This window comes from Lasioglossum baleicum, chromosome 5 (assembly GCF_051020765.1).
Source record: "Lasioglossum baleicum chromosome 5, iyLasBale1, whole genome shotgun sequence".
NCBI lineage: Eukaryota > Metazoa > Arthropoda > Insecta > Hymenoptera > Halictidae > Lasioglossum > Lasioglossum baleicum.
Window position 1 is genome coordinate 6,611,915 of NC_134933.1, and position 20,942 is coordinate 6,632,856.

The 20,942-nt window shown below is 38.1% G+C and overlaps 1 long non-coding RNA gene across 1 annotated transcript in view; it reads left to right on the top strand.

The window, feature by feature from the left end:
• The window catches only part of LOC143209193 (uncharacterized), a 131,545-nt gene that overhangs the window by 62,673 nt on the left and 47,930 nt on the right, over positions 1-20,942 (top strand). The window contains exon 3 of the long non-coding RNA XR_013009060.1: positions 5,791-5,858. This is a non-coding gene — a long non-coding RNA (uncharacterized LOC143209193). The remainder of the gene's footprint in view (positions 1-5,790; positions 5,859-20,942) is intronic.

Below are 20,942 nucleotides of genomic sequence, written 5' to 3' on the forward strand. Positions count from 1 at the left end.
CCGAGGCCGATTCGACCTGACCCGACCTTCTTTGACTGCATTCATCAACATTACTCTGCAGAACGCATACTTGCATTTGCAACTTTCAACAAACGTTTAATTCGTCGGACGATTTTAACTATTTACGACACTCGCGGTTAGGTCCATTCATATTTCTATGCTGGAACTTCCTTTTACATATTTGTAATCCTACTACTCTTTGAGATTGATGTTAATTTTCTTAACGCTAATAATATTAGACAGCGAATATTATGCATTTATGACAAGAATGATGTAATTTAAGACGGTGAAATTAGTAGAATTTAAAATACTGTTATATTTTTTTCGACCTACTAAACATACTACGGAGGAAAATCAATTTTTATTTCACTCTAGTTCGTTGTGATTCCGGCAGAAAATTTTCGCTTTGCATAAAGATCCGCTGTCTACGAATAATCATAATATTTCAACTTTGTTTTGTACAACCATTATGACTAGACTGCGGATCTTTATGCAAAATAAAAAATGTTTGCATTGATTGCAAGGCAGGAGCCAAACAAAAATTTCTTTTTCTTCTTTTAATTATCTTATTAAAATGAAACTAATACACTGTTGGTGTTAAATATTTTTAATATGTCCACTGTTTTAAATTGTACGTACTCATTTTTGTCATAAATCCATAAAATCCGCAGTCTAATTATGACTACTGGACTGTGAAGAGCCGCTTGCTTTAACTTACCAATTTTTATTTCATTCATCAAATTATTTTGGTTTTAGGCGATTTTCGAAGCTATAGAATGGTCCGAGAGTTAAAACACGTTAGCATGGCCTTTTACGTCATTGAGAATTACGTCTCGTCAAATGGTCATAACGCGTGTTAGAGACACGCCGATACGTTTTACACGGTAATTCCGGAATTTCTGTGCGCAACCGACTCGAAACGCAACCGTGCTGTTTCCCGCAATGGCAGTGACCACCGCGTGGACATTTCATGCGTGTAAACAACTATTAAACTGCAAGCATTAACGGCAGGAATTAATTTTAGACGCCGTGCAGTTTTAACCGTGGCCATCGAGGCTGATCATAAACGCACTATTTTCCCTTGCAACGCGAGTGCGCGGAACTCGGCTGTATAACGCGCAACGAACGCACAGGATTTCTTCCGAGGATTTCTTTCCGAGGGAAAAATTATTGAAAAACAGCACGTGAAATATGTCGTTCTACGAATCGGCGCGGATTACGTCACACGGATATATTTTTCGCTTCTGTTCGACGCTGCAGGCGAATAAAATACAATTAAAACTGCTTCGCGCGACAAGCTGGCACAACGGTATTAGTTTACCTTAAAACATTGTTTACACGTTGGGAAACTGTGCGTGAAGTGCGGATTACTGCGGATACATTTCTCGATTCAATTTAGTGTCAAGATTAATATAGAATGATATGTTAGGTGTATGCTGAAGTTTTAATATTTTTTTAAAATTTTCTTTTATCTGTACGTATTTTCTCAGCATATTGAACACTGGTTCATGTCAAAATTCACTACATTTCTTTGTGGATACGTTCTTCGCGGGTCTCATGGAAATCACCGACACAGGTTTGATCGACATAGTTTTCGCCGACAATATTTCACCGACAATAACTTTGGCTGACGACGACTTTAACCGACAACGACTTTAGTCGACGACAGTATTATGCGACTACGTCTAATTCTTCTTACAGTGTAATAATTATATCTTTATACAAAAGTAAAAGTGTCAGGAGAGTGCAGAATAGTTAAAGAAAAAAATGGCAGCACCATCTTTAGAAACGATATTACTAGACTGCAGATCTTCGTGCATTTATAGAAAAATTGACTAGATGAAATTCAAAATTATAAGAGAATATAAAAAATTTAAAATGTCAATATATACAGGGTGTCCCAGGTAACACTTTTCACGATTTTTTCAAGTACTTGCGATAATCTGACAAAAAAATATTTTCAACAAAAGTTGATCAGTTTTCGATTGGCTATACATTGCAATAAAAAAAGTTCGACATTTTTTATTTTTAGTATTGTTAAGGCCACCTTCATTTTTTAAAATGGCACTTGGTATTTTTGATTTGACGGTATTATAGTCCGTATCAAGCCGAATTCAACGACCTAGTATACCATGACCTTTGGATGACCTTGAAGTACCATTTTAAAAAATGAAGGTGGCCTTGGCAATAATTAAAAAGAAAATTTGCGAAATTTTTTTATTACAATGTATAGCCAATCAAAAACTGATCGACTTTTGTTTAAATCATCTGTAGCAGTTAAAATATTTTTTTGGCAGATTAAAAGTGTTACACGGGACACCCTGTATATGATTTCCCATCTGTTAAAATGACTAGGGGAAGAAAATAACATTCAATTTCGATGCTATTTTTTGCAATCGACGCAGACAATTTTTATTTTGCATAAGCATCCGCAGTCTAGGTATTACTATCGAATAATATTGTCGTCGACTAAAGTCATCGGTCAGAATCGTTGTCGGCCGAAGTTATTGTCGGTCAAATCTGTGTCGGTGATTTTCATGGGACCCGTTTTTCGCCATCTTTATTGCTAAAAATATTAAAAAGTGTTTTAGTACTTTCTCATGCAGCTTAAATTTCTTTATAATTGTCACACAAAGGTAGACATTTTATTTTATATTTGGTGAAAAGATAATCCATTTTCTATTAACATTTTTCTCAAATGTCATTAACTATTGTACCATATCTGTCTAATATAATATGCAGTAATATATTGTTCGTATTTAGCATACGCTGAAAGGATTCGTTCAATAATCATATTCACGGAAATTCTTAAGAATCTCCGGTTTCCGTTGGTGCTGCACGAAGATCTCCATTTAAAGTCAGTACATATTCTGGGAACCCGACGATCGAGACTGCCTTGGTAAATATAATACTATTTTCGCCAGGATACGTCGAAGAAGCGCCGCGGTTACTTTTCGGAACTGGTCACCTAATTGGGTCAAACAGAATGCTGTCCAATCTGTCTAAGAGAAATCGATGTCTTCCGGCTTCGGGAAATAATTAAGCAATAAAACTGTGCAATCCTCGGTTTCATCACTGATTCCGTGATACGAATATCCAGGCGAACCTCCAGCTTTGCATAAATAACGAAACAACCAGAGCTATCCGGAATTCATTTGCATTTTCGTACAAATAAGACCAATTTAAATGAGAAAGAAATCACTATATTTTATTTTCCGGTCCCTCGGTACCAATAGATTTAAATTCCTCCAGCGTCATTGTAGTGAATACGTTTTTCAGAAAAACACGGGGATGTTTTTACACCTCCACGTAAGAGAGAAATACTTTTTCATTAATATTAATTACGTAGGCGCTTTTATCTTGGAAATTTGATGAAGATTTTTAACAATGGTTCACTTCTCAAGGATTCTTCGCTTCTTATTAAATTGGAAATTTCTACGAGGAGAAGAAAGTTTAATTCGCGAATAGCTCAGCTTAACAATTTAACCAAGATAATTCCAAGTTTGCTTGCACAATAATTCCCAAGCGTTTATTAACGCTTCCCGGGGAAAAGTTATTCCGTTCTGAATACCTAAAAGGATACTCTGCCGCATAGAGGTGCTAAATAATTCGAGGGGGCGTTAGTATGAGCAGGGAAAGGTTGCCGAATAAATTCGCGAACACCTGAAAACATTGGTACGGTTCAATGCCGCGGAAAATACTCGCAGTCTACAACAAGGTAGAGAAGGTCTAGGAAACAGAGAGACATGTAAAAAAAATACGGCGAAGGGCAAGAAGCGCGTCATATAAATTCGCGACAATTTTATGCCGCAAAAAGCAAGCCGCGCCGCAGCTGCAGAATTTACAGCGGGAATATTTCCCGCGACATTCCTCCGTGAAAATGGGAAAAGCCGGGAAAAAAACGAAACAGAGGAACAGATTTCTGGGAGAGCATAAAACGCGTGTGGACCACTGCGTTTGTTGAATCAATGAAACAGAGAGCTCATCTACGGGTTCCAGCAATTACCGTGGCTGATTATGCTTCTGGCAAGAGACCAAATTCATTTCTCCGTATTATCCGAGGGTCTATTAACGTTCATGCATTGGGATACATTTCTCTTGGTATTTTCACTTTGCGAATTTTAAACGAGTCCCTTTCGTGCTTTATCCCGTGAAAAGGTACACCCTGTACGTGAAACAACTTCTATCGATTTCATGGTCAAATTGGAACTCGTTTTAAGCTTTAATAGAAGGAACTGCAGTTACAGATGCAATTGCACCTGATTAAGGCAAACGTTAATGGCGTTCCAACAACTCGACGGTCCTGAAACTTTTTGCGAACCGTAGTCAACTGATTTCTATTCCTCAAATGAGCAACTTGAAGCTTTTCGAAAGAGCCCCAAGACACGGAATCAACTGTACATTCCCCGTGTAATTTTGTGTTCTATCGTTCCACGTGACATTAAAAGCAAAAGCCCAGTAACAAAAATGACTCCACAACAAGACATAAATATTAGCACAATAATAATTCACACTAAAGAGAACGACCAGCAAATCGAAGATGACGGCGTACGAGAGAAATTGAATCCTGGGACTTCGTGGAATTTCGTTCCGAGTTTGTTCAATATCCAGACTGTTCTTTACGCGCTCCCTCTCAAAGACATTTTTTCGCCCGTCAATATTCGTTCTCGTTTAACGAACAAGCCCGCGAAAGCTGTAACTGTTCGCCTGTATCATTCTTTCCCCAGGAATTCTCGGATCCCGAACTTCCTCTGCCGTTTTCTCGGTCGAAACTTCCTCTCCGAGGTCTCGCTTGAGCCTGATTAATTTTTCCACAGATTTGGCGATCGAACTCCCACGAAGCTTACTTAGCTATCCTTTCGCGTTAGCCCACGATTTCTTCGAGCTTCCGACTTTTTCATTGCCCCACTCTCTCACGCTATCCGAGTCTTTCGTTTCTCGTCGACTTGAAACGCTCGCGGGTTCTCAGTTCGATTGGCGAAAACTTTGATCAGTCGAAAAATCGAGATAATCATACAATTGACGCAGACAATTTTTATTTTGCATAAAAGTCTGCAGTCTGTTTGCGGCACAATAATAATTAAACAGAGGATCTTCATGTACGTTCTCATTTTCACACATAATTTTGTATAACCTAGAACCACAACATTCTCTTAATTGTTTAAAAGCTTTCTTGTGGCAAAAACAAAATAAATATACGTATAAACATTCACAATTTATCAATAGTAATTAATAGCATTTCTATTCTATTTTCTCTGTAAGAAATCTTTCGCTCTAGTCAGCCTTATTCTGACTTTGTAAAATCAAAGATTGAATAGCTCCGAGGCAAGTTATTCTGCACAATGCATGTTCCACGACAGTAACACGATCCGTTTACCCGAAATATGCTTTACGATCGAGTTACATAAGCCTGGAACCCGCTCACAATTAGTATTGAATTATGGTCGGGCAGAGTATAAAGGCTTCAGAAGGTAACGTATTCCTTGACCGTTTTCGTTCCAAGGAATACCCAGTGCCAAAGCTTCTACAAAGAAAAGGAACTCGCACGCGAGAGAATACATCAAATGGACGTACCCGGACGTATTTACAGTGATATACAGTATAACGGCCTCATATGGTCTGCATCTTCATAGTTATTACGCATTGTGGCGGAAAATGTGCCTATTTGGCAAATACCTCGAGAGCGGCGAACATGCCCGGTCTCGTTTTAAGCAGTCATACTTTCTCAGGACCATTATGAATTTCCATTAAAACCGTTTACGCTCACTGTCTTCGTGCTTTCTGTTTCAGGTGAGTAGCTGACCTAAGGTTTACGGTAGCTCTTGCACCAGTTAATGTTTTGCGTGACGATATTTTGCGTGAGTAGTCCAGTTTCATTCTCGTTTACGTTTCTTTCAATTAGGTTCGGACTGTAAAGTGCCATACTTGCAATTTAAGTCAAGTTATTAAGAATCTTGTTACTACATTGTGTACTACGCTTCATATTAAACAATTTTCGTTTGGAAGGCAAATATGATGAGACAAACAATTTTCTGGTTGTTGTTGTCCTCAAGCTCTTTTGAAGGTCGCCAATTGTTTCTCAAATAACAAATTATATTTTTAACTTCGTAGTGTAGTACTTCACAGCTCATTTAAAGGTCACAGTCATTAAAACGCCATTAAAAAAAAACCATCGATGACCTTGAAAACAACGACGATCAGAAAATGTTCTGTATCGGCGGTTTAAAGGCAACCCCTGTAAAATTGTGTACGACCTTCAATCATACGGGAGATATTTAGGTGATTTTCTTGTGGATCACCCAGTATGTAAGCGAATCGTTACGTAAAAATTGGAATAGCTCTGGCCAGGAAATCGTGGAAACTGTCCGGCTAGGGGAGGATTAAACAAATTCGGCAGCCGTGAATCGCTGTCAATCAGCATCACTGTTCGCCGGGAAAGCTTCGGGAAGACTATCTCGTTTCGAGCAGCGAATAAGATTACAGTAAATCAGGAGGGGAGATCCAATCTCCATTTGGCGGCCTCTCATTTTCATTCCCCGTTCATTCCGATCGAAATAAATCTCGGAAAAAATGGCCGCGGAAGAATGTACAGGTCGGGCCGATGTTAGGGAAACGTCGATGTGATTACCAGTCATCGTTGTGGAAGCCCAAAGATACGCGCACTTGGGGCGCACTGAGGTGAGGGCAAATCGGCGGAGATAAGTCGGCTGAGAGAACCTCCTCCGTCTGAGGGATTGGAAACGCGGAAACGAGAAACGAGAAACGTGCCCGAAGGAAACGGATGCGAAACCAGACACGCTCGACGAAGTTTTCGCAGGTGCATCCCAAAAAATTAATCCCACCTCTCCACTTGCCGAAGACCGCCGACGGAATTCCGAAGAATAAAAAGGCCCACGTCGACTTTTCCAATTCTCTTCTCTCATTTTTCAATGTCAATCGCACGACCGACGATTGAAACGACTGCAAATGATCTCCAGTCTCTGCATTACTGTCCCACATTCTCTTAAATTCCTCCAATTCGCATGCAAAGTCTCAACCCTCTCAGACAGAGCTGGGGAAAATAGTATTTTAAATAGTAAATAGCAAATATAATCCTATTTATTTTACAATATGTGTACAACTTTGGAAATAAAATATTTTATTTAATGCAGTAATTTTTGAAAATAGAATAATTTATTCGAGGCAGTCATTTTTTTGAAAATAATATTTTATTTCAAGAATATTGAGAATATTTGTATTTTGTCTTTATTTTCAATTTCAATTTTAAATATTATTGCTGAAAATAATGGTTCGAATTCAATACATTTATGAGTGTCAATCGTTTCTTAACGATAGAATAGAATGTATTGTTTATGCGGTTTCTCAGAATATTATAACAATGTCAAATTTTACTTCGTGTTTCAGATTGTCGAAATAGAAATATTTTATTTTCGAAAAATTGTATATCTTATTTAAAATACTAGTTTCTTTAAGCAAAATAAAATCTAAAATATTAAATACCGACGTTTTTCGCAACGTAAATTTTTGAATAATTATTTTGAAGATATTTTCTTTGCATTAGTCTTTCCGTTGTTCTCACTGCAAGATTTTATTCGTACAATTTTATGGTAAAAAATTGTATTATTGCACTATTTGTGTTTTTTTAAATTATCATATTACAGATATTACAGATTTTCTGAAAATAATTATAAAAATAAAGGAATTTACGACTTTTAAAATTTACCTATTAAAAACTACATTATACTGTTTGAAATCCAAAAGAAACCATTTGTTTGAGTACGCTTAGTTCAACACTGTGCAATTATTATTGTTGCGAGCTTTACTTGCAGCGTTCTGGATTTATATTTTTCTCTTTCATGGCGTTAAAAAGAGGAGCAGGAAATTGTTTTCAACTGTCCCTGACAATTTCGAACAAAAAATGTTATACCACGTCATTGGAATCTACAAAAAATCGTATAAAAGTTTGGCAACTATTTCGAACGATTCGTAGACACAAACGTTCGAATATCGGGGAGAATTTAAAAAATTCTGGAAGAACTGGAGAGCGTGATTCGAAGGCGAATGAAATGAAAAGTCACTCGACTTTTTCGCGGTCTTGAAACCGCTTCGAGGCGAGCGCTCTATTTCAGAAAAATTACACTTTTCCTGTCCGACGCTATTGGACGGTTTTTCCTCGATGGCCTCGCTCAGCTTTCGCAACAGTTCGCAGCACTTTTCAGCAGTAATAGTTTCTCGGTGTGGAGGCTCTTCATAGTGAAGAGGACTCTCGTGATCCCGGCATACGTATATACAGCATATGCTCTGCTCTTAAAGAGTTGATGGTTTAGAAGTTGTTGCGGCTAGTTTATCGGTTTAGTAATAAGGCCCCTTCGATCGTCAAGCATATGCATTACAATGGAACCGCAATATGATTCATTCGTCTCTTTCTGAAGCAGACATACAGTACAGTCTCGTTACGGATAGATCATCCCCACTATTTATTTTGTTTCCACGGTAAGTATTGTCCTACAATCCAAAAATAAGGGGTCCTCGCTTACTTTGCCTATTCCCCCCAACGTTGAAGCTCTCGTAGTCCCAATCTTTAAGCAGAGGTGGGCATTATTTGACGAATTAATATTTGAAATACTATTTAATATTTTAGATTTTATTTTGCTCAAAGAAAATAGTATTTTATTAAAATTTCTTCCACGGGGATTCCACTCGTGACGACACACCGGAAGCAACTTTATTGATAACGAAACGTTGACAAATCTCTCATCGAAGCAATTTTAACTAAATAAGATGAAATAAATGTATATATCGTATTATAATAAAAAATAGTATTCATTATCAAATAAAATATCTTTCGTGAATGTAAATTGCGATTCCAATTTTTTCTACCCAGATCTCGATTATCCGAGTTCTCTCGATTCCGATGCAGTCGGTTTTAATCGAGGTCCTACCGAATCTCGAATAGAAAACGACATTTGCGAGCTACTTCGAGTCAGATTTTTGGTGTCGATAGCTCGATGACTCGGCTAAAAGTGGCTCCACCGATGACGCAACAGAATGAAGTTACAAATTCTGACACGGTTTGCTACACTTGCGTCTATCCTTGGCAGATTAATGAAATTTCAGACCGTATGTGTGCGTGTGTGTGTTCAAACGTGAACAACACCCCCGCCAATCGATAAAGCGATAAGTAATAAGTTCATTCGTTGGAAACTTGATAATTCAGGTATCGGGAGATTGTAGAAAATTGTGAGACCTGCGAGCTGAAAATTGCATTGAAGTCGGTGCATTGCCTGGAAGCAGACACCCATTTAGAATCAATAAATCGAGGTGGGAAGCAATAAGTTCCTCTATTGAAATTCAACGATTCAGGGTTTTAACAACTTCTTCCGTAAAAAAGTTCAATAATCCGGACATCGAGAAATTAAGATAAATCTCATGCACGAGAGAAAATGCATAAAACAGTGCATTATCTGAGAGGAGACACCCGTTGAAATCAATAAAGCGACGTGGAATGCAATAAGTTCCTTCGATAAAATTCAATGATTAAGAGGTTAATGAAAATTCACGAACATTCTGAGTGCTAATAAAAGCGTAAAAATGCAGCGCGTACTTATTCGAGAAGTAGGTTATAGACTAAATCAATAAATTGCAGTGAGAAGCTATCAGTTTCGATAGAAATTCGATAATTCAGTCAGTACGACACATTCCTGAAAATTCTGAAGTATATACCAAGGTAAATTCCTTCATTAAAAATTCAGATGTTGAATTGTAGATGCGTTTAAGACACCCAGATAAATTAACAAATTGAGGTAGAAAAGAAGAATTCGAGAAATCGGAAAATTTTCGGCGTTGAAACGCAGAATTTTGGGGAAGTCTGCTCGCGACTCCGAGGCCGTGTTATTCGACGATGCAATTGCAGGTTGCACTTGAATTCCTGTACAGTTCACGTTTCGATGTTCGATCGAATCTGTATCATTAGGTTGCTCTTATTCGCGTCACCGCATCCCTGTAGCAATTGTCGGACCTGTTCGGGATCGGTTCGGTAACCACCGATGATGATGGGCTCGGTGGAAATTGTTTGCGAAATGGCAACAGATAGATGGTAGCGCGGGCGCCCGACCCGTGCTAGAACCGTCAGCGTGGCTCTCTCCCAGCATCACGTCCATATTTTATTCATGCGATTGTCTGAGTAATATGAGGCCGGCGAAAAGGGGGTCGAAAGTCGTTGGCTTTTACTTTTTATTCAATGTTCCGCCGCGACGGAGGAGAAAAGAGGCGATCATTGTCTTGCAAAGCAGCGGGAGGCCATGCAAGCAGATATATACGGATTGCTAGAGATACCATCAATCAACCGGGCTTTCGACTTCGAAGGACAACAATGAGAAAAGCGTCACGTGATTCTCGCGGAACCATCGATTCGGAGTGATCGATTCCTTTCCGTGCGCGAGAGAAACGATCCAGGATCTCGATGGTTCCTCCAAGACCTGGCCACCGATAATTTCCCTTCGAATCATTAATTTCGGCTTTGCGATAGCGGAGCCGGCGAAATTAAGAATTTTACTGAACGAGCATTGAATTAATTTATCATTCTTCTGTGAGGGGTTATTAACCCATATAAAAATTTAATGAGCAGCAACGATTAAAAATAGAGACTTTGAATACTTTCGTGAAGAATTTTCTTCGGTAATTTAGCAGTCTTTTAAACAGCCGCGTGTTTGAATTACACGTTCTAAACACGGTCTTTCATGCGTTTTCACGGGCTGACGGGAGATCTCCTGCAGATTTCGTTGGAGCTCAAAGGGACAACCTCACGGAGAAATAAAACTATCTGATGTCACGTCCGCTGAAAAGTTGTCATAAACAACAGGCGGGCAAGCTTTTGATTCGTCCACGTTGATTCAATCGTTTAACAAAAACCTTCATAAAGGCCGTAACTAGTTTTGTCACGGACACTCCCGTATGCATAGGAACGTTTCCACGGTTTCATTAAAGAATTCTATGCATCCCTGAAGACTCGCCGGGAAAGATCCGACACGTTTCATGTTTCACGGTGCCTCCGCGATATATTTTTCATATTGTTGAATGCGTTTCAGCGTATAATCTGCGGTGAATTAAATGTACTCTTCCGAAATCTGCGGTATCAACCTCGCAGCAGGACCAAAACACTTCAGGAAGACTTTAACAATTTTTTAGCGAATGAAACAATTTTCTATATCGAAAAGTTCTTATATACATTTTCAACTGCATACTTTTATCTATAAGTCCTGCAAGTTTCATCGGGAGATTGACAGAGATAAGATCGTGAACGAATTTTCAAATTCGATTACCCCGCCACTGTAAATCATACGAAAACATTTCATTCTACATTTTCGGCTTATCTTGGAGAGTACGGTTTCTTGGTAGTTCGGCGCCATTCGTACTGGAGTATACTGTGGGAGGAAAGAAGACTCGCGTAATTTATATTTTACATGAGACCTTGATAACGCATTTGCGGTGGGGTCGGGAGTTATCTGCTATTCCGGAGCGAACTCCTGAACAACGGAAGAGCGCGATGGCAAATGGGCGCCCTGCCCTTCGCAAGAATAAGAGAACCATATGCTACCATCTACACGGTGTCCGACAGTTAATTGGAATCGCTAGAATACTTCGTACAGTGTGAGAAAATTCACAATGTATAAAACAGGGCTCATCATACCGATCACACAAACTGTATAAAAATCAGAAAAAATTCTGGGTGTCTGATCGGATGTTTTCAAAATGACTAAAAGCCAGAGCAAATTGTGTACATTTATCTTGTTTATACAATCTACACTGGGTCAGGGAAATACTCGCACCGTTAAATTTATCGAATACAAACGATTAAAACCCTGCAACAATATATATGTGTTTAAAAAAGTGTTTATCAACAGAAATATACGATAATTAAATAGAATAAAATACATGTGATAAATATGCATATCTTTATTCATTTATTAAATATATATGGCTGTGTATATATATTTAGTAAACAGAATTACAAAATCGACGTGTACCATTATGAACAAACTGCGCAGGGAATCGTTAAAGTACACGTTCAGTCTGTGCCTTTTCAATTTAAGGGAAACTTCTGAAGTTGATAAGTATCAAACGCTATTAAGATCATTAGCAGTCAGTCTCGCCTTTGCCAATCCCCTTTCTCGATATCTTGCTTAGATAAGCAGCTGCTTCCTTCCTCAGACTTTAATCGCGATACCACTTTCACGCGATCGTTGCTCGGACGATCATTTAAACGAACCCCTGTCCCTTCGACCCTTTCCGATCTCCCTTTGCAGTTCTCGATTTTCCAATACATTAAGTCGGAAGTGTTGAGTACCGATTCGTTACGTATTTACTCCGCGAGCACCACAAATTCCAAAGTAAACAATGAAATTCTCGATGTGGAACAAAGTTCTTTTTATATATATAAAATTTTATGTATCTAATCTTGTACATCAATAAATTAAGTTTCGATAAGATAAAATAATTTATAAAATTCTCGATTGTCGACTAGCAAAATTCTTCTATTTGTTACATCAATAAATTACACAAGAAACATTGTTTGTATTCGCGACAGTTCAGTCGACGATCTAAGTATTAGGTTGTTGCAAATGGCCGTTTTTGAATCTTTAACATAAACTTTTATTTTACAAGCTTTATTCATATTCCATTAATTGAAATAATATCCATCGACATCAATGCACTTCTTCCATCGTGATACAAGTGCCTCAATGCCTTTCTGGTAGCAATCTAATAAACGTGAGGCAATCAATTCATCAAATGCAATTTTTACAGCACGTTCTTTGAATATTTTTCCATTCAAAAAGCCATCTAGGTGCTTGAAAAAATGGTAACCAGTAGGTGACAGGTCAGGCGAATAAGGAGGGTGAGGAAGAACTTCACACTTCAACTATGCTAATTTTTTTACTGTTTCTTTCGCAGTATGTGGCCGAGCATTATCGTGAAGCAATATTACACCACGTCTATTGACTAATGCCGACTGTTGAACACGCAGTGTGTGTTTTGCGTCCATTATATCAATTTCCCGACAGTATTTATCAGCAATTATGGTTTCACGTGAATTCCTTTCAACTATCTGTTTTAAATCTAAATCTTTAATAGCTGCTGGCTTATGACCACGAGGCTCATTTTCCAGATTTGTATCTCGGGAACGAAATTTTTCAAACCAACGCCTTATGGTCCGATCACTTGCTACACCTTCACCGAAAGCGGCATTTATGTTTTTCGCTGCTTCAGACGCGGTATGTCCAAGTTTGAACTCATACAAGTAAGTTATACGAATTTCCTTTTTTTCCATGCTGAACGAAAATCGATTTTGAATCATGTATACTGTACAATATGAATAATCTTATACACGCAAATTCATGTACGAGATATGTACTTTTCAAATTGTACAACTTCAACCCCATCCGTCGTGGAAAAACTAAACTACAAAGGCGGGAAGTTTCAAATGTGAAAAACGGTCATTTCAATTGCAACAATCTAATAAATGATTTTGGCTTTGTGCTCGTGTCACGAGTCACTAACTTAGAAATTAACGGGTTCCTGGGATGAAGGGCCGATGTAAAGCGGATTGCCAACAAAGGTGTTCCTGGGTGAACGTTCTGGACACAAACAAGGGACGTGTTACACGGTGAACGTATATCTCGCCGCTGGCAAAACTGGATCTGCGACAGACGTTGCATCGTCCACCTAACGCGCGCGTGCATAGTCCATGCACACGTTGCAATACGATGAATTGCATCGGCTTGGCAAGAACACGAAGAAGCAGTAAAGACGTCCGGCCCCACCGAATTTATACGATCGAATTAATTCGGGGAGGTGGCTATCGAGACTTGCCGATAATTTCCGCACCTTTACTGGTCACCCTTATTCGCAACATATTTCTTGGTAGTATAATTCTGCTTTTACCTGGTATTTAATCATTTTTTTACCTTCGGTTCATTACGGTGCACAGCATAGTGTCAGAACATTTTGGATAATAATCCCGTCATTTTCAGCCATTAATTCTTTGACCAATTTCGGAATTCGATAGGCGTTTCTCTGCGGGATTCTTGTTCCCGGGTTGAGATTCATTGGTTTGCAGAAAAGTGTATTGATTTCACGGTGCAGTCCGCCTGAGTTTGCTAGCGCCGTGTCGCTTTATGCTACTTTGGAAGCTACGATTTCGCTTCGGTAACCAATCAGCATCACTTTTCGTTGTCACCGAGGAGCGGCTTAGCGCATGCCGAATTTTCACCGGGGACGTCAATCGCTACTGAATTGAAGCGACTAAAAGGGGACATTCTAATTAACGTGGGAATTCTCTAAATTCGTAAAAATAACGAACAACTGCGTCTGCACCGCAAGCTCGAAGCTTGCGCGTGTGTCGCAACTTTCATCGTATTTCTCCATTGCTTTAAACAATTTTAAATAAATTACTGTGACACTCGTTCGATTAATGTAATAAATTATTACATTATTACTAATAATAAACATGACACACTTTTACAGTTTAATTGCTGTCGCGTTAGAAGAACGGATTTTACGATAATTGTACGGGGGTTGGTGTTAACAATAAAAATGGTCGGAGTTCTTTCGAGTAATAGCATGATACTTGAGCTACATTGCTTTAAACAATTGTAAATAAATTACTGTGACACTCGTTCGATTAATGTAATAAATTATTACATTATTACTAAGAATAAACATGACACACTTTTACAGTTTAATTGCTGTCGCGTTAGAAGAACGGATTTTACGATAATTGTACGGGGGTTGGTGTTAACAATAAAAAATGGTCGGAGTTCTTTCGAGTAATAGCATGATACTTGAGCTACATTGCTTTAAACAATTGTAAATAAATTACTGTGACACTCGTTCGATTAATGTAATAAATTATTACATTATTACTAAGAATAAACATGACACACTTTTACAGTTTAATTGCTGTCGCGTTAGAAGAACGGATTTTACGACAATTGTACGGGGGTTGGTGTTAACAATAAAAATGGTCGGAGTTCTTTCGAGTAATAGCATGATACTTGAGCTACATTGCTTTAAACAATTGTAAATAAATGACTGTGACACTCGTTCGATTAATGTAATAAATTATTACATTATTACTAATAATAAACATGACACACTTTTACAGTTTAATTGCTGTCGCGTTAGAAGAACGGGTTTTACGACAATTGTACGGGGGTTGGTGTTAACAATAAAAAATGGTCGGAGTTCTTTCGAGTAATAGCATGATACTTGAGCTACATTGCTTTAAACAATTGTAAATAAATTACTGTGACACTCGTTCGATTAATGTAATAAATTATTACATTATTACTAAGAATAAACATGACACACTTTTACAGTTTAATTGCTGTCGCGTTAGAAGAACGGATTTTACGATAATTGTACGGGGGTTGGTGTTAACAATAAAAATGGTCGGAGTTCTTTCGAGTAATAGCATGATACTTGAGCTACATTGCTTTAAACAATTGTAAATAAATTACTGTGACACTCGTTCGATTAATGTAATAAATTATTACATTATTACTAATAATAAACATGACACACTTTTACAGTTTAATTGCTGTCGCGTTAGAAGAACGGATTTTACGATAATTGTACGGGGGTTGGTGTTAACAATAAAAAATGGTCGGAGTTCTTTCGAGTAATAGCATGATACTTGAGCTACATTGCTTTAAACAATTGTAAATAAATTACTGTGACACTCGTTCGATTAATGTAATAAATTATTACATTATTACTAATAATAAACATGACACACTTTTACAGTTTAATTGCTGTCGCGTTAGAAGAACGGATTTCACGACAATTGTACGGGGGTTGGTGTTAACAATAAAAAATGGTCGGAGTTCTTTCGAGTAATAGCATGATACTTGAGCTACATTGCTTTAAACAATTGTAAATAAATTACTGTGACACTCGTTCGATTAATGTAATAAATTATTACATTATTACTAATAATAAACATGACACACTTTTACAGTTTAATTGCTGTCGCGTTAGAAGAACGGATTTCACGACAATTGTACGGGGGTTGGTGTTAACAATAAAAAATGGTCGGAGTTCTTTCGAGTAATAGCATGATACTTGAGCTACATTGCTTTAAACAATTGTAAATAAATTACTGTGACACTCGTTCGATTAATGTAATAAATTATTACATTATTACTAAGAATAAACATGACACACTTTTACAGTTTAATTGCTGTCGCGTTAGAAGAACGGATTTTACGATAATTGTACGGGGGTTGGTGTTAACAATAAAAATGGTCGGAGTTCTTTCGAGTAATAGCATGATACTTGAGAGAGCTATTGTTCGACCTCCGGTAGATAAAGCGCGATATTACGAGCACAAAGCCGCGGGAGACACAGACACGGGAATAAAAATAACTTGAAAGTCGGACGAGCTGTAAGGAATGCCCAGGAGAGGGAAAGATTCCTCACGGAGAGTCAAGCGAGTTTTCAAGCACCTTTGCCGAATGAACTAATTAAAAGGCGACGCTGCAATTTATCCGACTCGTCCACGTTCGTCGGGTAGTTTCGCCCTCTTTCTCCCTTTTCGCTGGAAGCGTGGACTAATCGCCTGGATACTCCGTGAGTGGGCTTTCCCACTCTGACAAGTCTCATCCAGTTGTGAGTACAGGTACAGAATAAATCTGTATTTCTTACACGTGGATTTCTGCCCGGGAACTAGCGCTTCGTGAAACACGTAGAACAAGCCGTGTTCACAATTACATAAATCTGCAGGCTGTTGCCTCCATCGTTGGACTGCTTCGTTAAGAAGTGGTTGAGGAAAAACTTCGTGAAACAATTCGGGGACACAATTGTCACGAAATTGATCTGTTGGTCTTCAACATTAAAATGTGCATTTCCTTGTCTTCGTTATTAAAACGTTTCATTAACAAGTGATTCGAGAAAAATTTTATCAAATTCACAGGCACGATTTTTAGAAAATTCATATGTTGATCTTATGAAACACAAAATGTGCATTTTTTAACAGAAATCTGCATTTCTTTGTTTTTATTCTTAAAACGTTTCATTAGCAAGTAATTTGAGAAAAATTTCATCGACTGACTTACAGGCATGGTGTTTAGAAAATTAATGAAACAGCCCACATGATCATAATTGCAACTTGAGCAGTGTTCTTCGATGTTCTTCAGTGTTCTTCTTTAGTAATGAAGCTTTCTTAATTACATCAGCCGTCGAAACAGTCCTTCCAAGAATGTCCCACATATTAAGAAACAGCCTGAATATTGTTTCTCATAAATACGTGTCGCCACGACAAAAACGTAATACGAATAAGACACTGCCCGACCATAATTTCTGCGATATGAAGAAAAATTCTCGTATCTCGTGCTACGCTCGGGAATGCCAGAACATACGGTTTCATATTCGTTAATAAATATTGCTCGCGGGATAGTTCCCAACAAGCGACGTTTTAGTGGATCACGAAACAGTAAATTACTCAATAATGACAAATGGTTAGCAATATTTTTCATTTTATTTTTACAATCTTCCTCGAATTTTTTTCAAATGATCCACGAATATTAAAATCGATGCATTACGTAGTCGTTTCAATGAAGTTCTTCGATCCGGAGGTTCAACATCTGGGAATTAATTATCGGTGGTGCGGATCGATGGCGGAGGAAGAAAGTTGCGAAATAAATAGTAGTTTAGCAATCAATATCGAATTGTGGGCGGTAGACTGTATTTCACGACAGTTCGGTCAAAAATAACGAATGCCGCGGCCGTTCGCTCGCTAGGGAAATTTATTTAAACGAACCCATTCAATAACGATACCACCCCCGCGTACCGAAGCTATCGGCATTTTCTCTTTCGGCTTCTCTCCCTCTCTTTCTCTTCCCCTTGTTAACCAACCTCGACACTCGACCCATTAATTTTTCAACCAGTCAGCAATCTACCGGTACTTCCTCTTCCTTCTCTCCATCTTCCCTCAGCTATTCGTCCCTTTTGAGAGCATTCATCCACGGGCCGTATCCCTCGAATACCACTTAACCGGTCACGCGGCTGTTAGGCATGAATAAAATCATCACCAGTAAAGTGATAGGTCGATCGATTCGTTATCAAGTGTCTTTCCACAGAAACCTCCGGCCAGAGGGTTCAAAGACCCGAGACTCTGCGCCAGTATATCGCCCTGCAATTCATTAAACCTCCGAGCAGCTATTCAAACGGGGATTTCGGTGTTGTCGAGATTTTCCTATCTAACTGTCGGCCATTTCTCACTGCCTGCCCAAGAAAATCATTCCAGTATCGATGTAACGGAGTGTTGTTCATCTTCATTTAAATGTGATCACTTCGACGGAATTTCTAGAGACGTTGAACAAAAGAATTATTTTTCAGTGTCAATGAGACAAACAACGGGTTCAATTTTATTCCTGTTGAGTACTGCGTTCAAGAAGAGTACAAAACTAAATTTTTAATACTTCTTTCAAAAGATAATTCTCCGTTGAAAATAATTGAAAATCTTTTCTTGTTAGTTGATTAAAATGTGGAACGAACTCTTTTTCAGTTTCTCAATTTTTACAACCAGTTATTGTAAACGGAGTTCGTAACAATTCAAAATCCTTTTTTCAGGATTCTGATATGTGATAATGGGGAAAATGCGCCAGAACTGATTTTTTTATTTTCCTCTACAGTTAGGAGCATAACTGATATCACACACACTTTAAATTAGAATAACTTTTTTATGAATGGACCAAACGATTTCAATTTCTCTGTGAGACTAGAAGAATCAGTTTAGTGAATGACGTCTAATAAATACGTTGAAAAGATGCATTTCGTCTGAATTGTGAAAAACAATAGTCAAAATTGATTTTTACAACTTTTTTAGCTGGGTCAATAACGCAAATTTAAAAGATATGTTTGACCAACTCGTATAAATTATATACGTTCTGAAAATTTCATTGAAATTGGTTAATTGGTTTACGAGTTATAAACGATCAACAGTGGTAAAAATAGCAATTTTTCAAGATTCTCCGACTTTTTACCACTTTTCATTGTTTTATTAACCAATTGCAATGAAATTTTCAGAGCGCATGATAAAACACATCTTTTAAGTTTTCGTCATTGGCCCAGCTAAGAAAGTTGTACAAATCAATTTTTAAATAAATTTTATCGTTTTTCACAATTCTGACCAAATGCATTTTTTTCAACATATTTTTTAGACCCCATTTGCTAAACTAATTCTTCTAGCCTTACAGAGAAATTGAATTGAAGTCGTAAAATGTGCGAGTTATGCTTCTAATTGTATAACTACCCTTACAGATAAGGTATCGGGCTGAAACTCAGCATAAGTCTGTTTTGGTAGGCTATGGAATGATCCCAGCTCGATTCACCAAGCCATACCCAAACCCGGGTATAGCCTTTGAATAATTCTATCGTGAAGAATCGCTAAAAATTAAATTTTTGTGTCAGCTGAAAGATGGAGCAATTTTGAAATTTAGTGTCAACGGAAAAAGAATGATTCCAAGTTCACGCATTGCTGTATTGGAGGGTAGTGTAAAAACATTTTTTTAATCTTTCAACTTTACGTGTCAAAAGAAATTGAATTTTTTTGCGGAATTGTGTCAGAGCAGAATTGCCTCTGAATCGTTCCCCCGAGTCTTGACAGGCGGGAAAACATTAACGGGAGGACCGAATCATCCTATTTTGCATACTCGTTATTTCTACCCCGAGGGTCTGATTCGAGTTTCGGAAAATTCATCAATCCAGACCTTGTTGCAAGCACAACGATGCCTTAACAACGAGACGGCGCGGCGCGCCGCGGCTCTAATGCACAGAGGTTTAATTTATCATCGTTTTAAACACAAATAATAAATCATAGCCGGGGCCCGTAAGCGGAAAAAGAAGATAGCACGTTACGAGTAAAACGAATTGCCCATTACTCGTGATATGTTGGCACTGAGGAATGTTGGTCAGATAAAACATCCAGTCATACGTTTCCATACCGTAACTGGAATTGAAATGCGTGTAAAACACTGCCACTCGAAATGGTGGAAAATGCTAAAATGTTTATTCATGGCGTGATAAGGGGTGTAAAAGGTACTACACACAAAAACCCATCAATTCATATAAAAATCTAAAAAATTCTAGTCCAGTCTGTTCTTCCATGGATTTTTCATTCTTTGAGTGCACTCGTTCGATCGCTGGTTGATCGAGTGAGGTAGAAAAAATTAGAGTGGAACGAAGTTAAAAATAATTTATATTAAAATCTAAAAATTCTTGTCCTGTTTCAGTCTATTCTTTTAGTAATTTTCCATCCTTCACATTCGCGGATTCGCTCAAGATCGTAAAACCGATAGCTGCTTGATCGGAACAGGTAAGAAAAAATGTGGGAGAACGAAGTTAAAAGTAATTGATATAAAAATCTGACAAATTCTTGTCCTACTTCAGTCTGTTCTTTCATTGATTTTCCATTCTTCACACACCCGGATTCGGTCGAAATCCGATAGCTGCTTGTTCGAAGCAGGTAAGAAAAATTTAGGAGAGCCAGACGTTAAACCGTAAAGTGGTCTTTGCCCGGACATTTTTCTCTTCCAATACTCGCGTCTTTCGCCGGATTTATGAATATTCGCCCCGAAAAGAAACGAATTCCCGTAGTTGTTCCCTATTTGCGTTCTTCTAGGTTCCGTTAAGTACCGTATCGCAACAAAAAGCCCGAAAGCTGTTTTCCCAAGCATAGAACGAGTCTGTAACGGATGCCGCGCCGAAGAATTCCAGGTTACAGAGGGAAAAACGCAGGAATACGGTTCGTTTATTCAGGAAATGAAAAGTCTGAAAACAGAATTTGGCAGAGCGAATGAACTTCCAAGCTGTGAGGTCGCCGGTAGAATGGGGAAGGTAGAAACAGTGGAAATATTATGCGATTGTTTTAATTAAAGTTTCCT